Source organism: Physeter macrocephalus, chromosome 9 (genome assembly GCF_002837175.3).
Source record: "Physeter macrocephalus isolate SW-GA chromosome 9, ASM283717v5, whole genome shotgun sequence".
In the NCBI taxonomy this organism is placed as follows: Eukaryota; Metazoa; Chordata; class Mammalia; order Artiodactyla; family Physeteridae; genus Physeter; species Physeter macrocephalus.
This window is the reverse complement of record NC_041222.1, coordinates 35,837,894-35,840,270: the sequence shown is the minus strand read 5'-3', so window position 1 is coordinate 35,840,270 and position 2,377 is coordinate 35,837,894.

Here is a 2,377-nt window from a genome sequence, read left to right as displayed (position 1 = left end):
TTTTATTTTTATTTTTTTTTGTGGTATGTGGGCCTCTCACTGTTGTGGCCTCTCCCATTGCGGAGCACAGGCTCCGGACGTGCAGACCCAGCGGCCACGGCTCACGGGCCCAGCCGCCCCGCGGCACGCGGGATCCTCCCGAACCGGGGCACGAACCCGTGTCCCCTGCATCGGCAGGCGGACTCCCAACCACTGCGCCACCAGGGAAGCCCAACATTTGCTTTTTTAGAACTTTGTTCCTCCATTCCTTTGAGCAGATAAAGTAAGAGTAGGACTTAGAAATAGGAGTAGCCCCATACAATTTTATTTCTAGAACTCTGGGAGACTCTAGACCGTAGTCCATTGGAACAGCAGTAGCGTCACTTTTAAGTGCGGTAACAGAGGTGAATGTTAGCATTATAAATCAAAAGGAAATCTTTGGCTCCTCATCCTGAGAGCCTACTTTTGGCTTGTCTGTTAAACAAACTAAACCTAAGCATACTTATGCCAGAAGTTTGGAGTGACCAGCGAGGGGCAGATAGAAGGAGGGAGGGGAAGAGCATTCTCATTTCTGTGGTATATTGCAGTTCCGGCGTGTCCAGAACAACTTGATGAGAAACTCTGCATCCGAAAAAATAGAACCAAGGTAATAATGCTCTTTTCTTCAGCCCATAGGAGTTTGAATTGGTAATCAAGTATCATTCAGAGACTGCTCTCTTACAATGTGGTTTATGTTTTAAAAATACTTTATCTATGACTCTTTTTTAAAATGGAATATAGTATACAAACAAAAGCATATGTATAACATATTTGTGTTTTATAAAGAATACTAGATCATTACCAATACTTTTGAACTCCCCAAAGTGACTCTCCTCCCCCAAAGGTAACTACTATCCTAAAATTTTTAACTTTTACTTTTTTCTAATAAAAGTAACATATGCTTATTAAAAGAAATGCCATGGACATATATACACTACCAAATGTAAATTAGATAGCTAGTGGGAAGCTGCCGCATAGCACAGGGAGATCACCTCTGTGCTTTGTGACCACCTAGAGGGGTGGGATAGGGAGGGTGGGAGGGAGGGTGACGCAAGAGGGAAGAGATATGGGAACATATGTACATGTGTAACTGATTCACTTTGTTGTAAAGCAGAAACTAACACACCATTGTAAAACAGTTATACTCCAATAAAGATGTTTAAAAAAAATTTTATTTTTAAGATGCATTCATTTTGAATCATGTAGTTCTAGCTTAGTCCTTCCAATTGTGACGTATATTCCATTATATGAATACGTTATAAATAATAAATTTGTCTTCTTTTGATGAGTCACTTGGGTTTTTCCAGTATTTCTCCTATGACATGTACGAGGATGCAATGAACATTCTTGTACATATTTCCTTGGACATATTTGTGAGGTTTTCTCCAAGGTGCATACTTAAGATTTGAATTGCAGGGTCACTGAATATATGCATATTTAACTTCATTATATATTGCCTCAGTATTTTCCAAAGTCATGGTATCTAAGTTACACTCCCATTGTGTATCAGTTAGTTTTTGCTGTGTAATAAACCATTCTTTAACTCAGTGGCTTATAAGTTTATTATTTATTATTTCTCATAATTCTTTGGATTGACAACCAATTCTTCTAGTCTGGTGAGCTTGGCTGGGGCTGGATTTTCTAGGATGGCTTTACTCAGATGTCCAGGTTCTCAGCTGTGATAGCTGGACAGCTGGAAAAGCTGGAGCCTTTCTCTACATGGCCTCGCATCATTCAGTAGGCTAGCTCCAGCTTCTTCACATGGAGGCAGAAAGGACAAATCTTGGTAATAAGAAAGGACAAATTCTAATGAACAGGAGAATTTCAAGCCTTTGCTTTCATCATGTTTATAAAAGTGCCATTGGCCAAAGCAAGTCATATGGCTAAACCCAGATTCAAAGACTGGAGAAATATACTCCACCACTTGACAGTGGAGTGGCAAAGTTACATGGCAAAGGGTCAAGCATACAGAGATGAGAGAAATAAATATGTGGCTATTTGTTTGCAATCTACTATACATTGGCAGTTGATGAAAGTTCTCATTTCCCTGCATTCTTGACAACACTTGGTGTTTTATGACTTTTTAATTTTTTGCCAATCTGAGAAGTATAAAGCAACATCTCACTATTGTTTCCATTTTAATTTGTATTTCTCTAATTGTTAGTAAGGTTGTACATCTTTTCATATAATTATTGGCATAGCACTGTTTTAAAATAACATGCACACACATACACAGAAAAAAGAGTGGAAGAATATATATTGGAATAGTTCAATTGGGGTAGTGGAATTATAGATTTTTTTTTTTTTTTTTTTTTTTTTTTTTGTGGTACGCGGGCCTCACACTGCTGTGGCCTCTCCC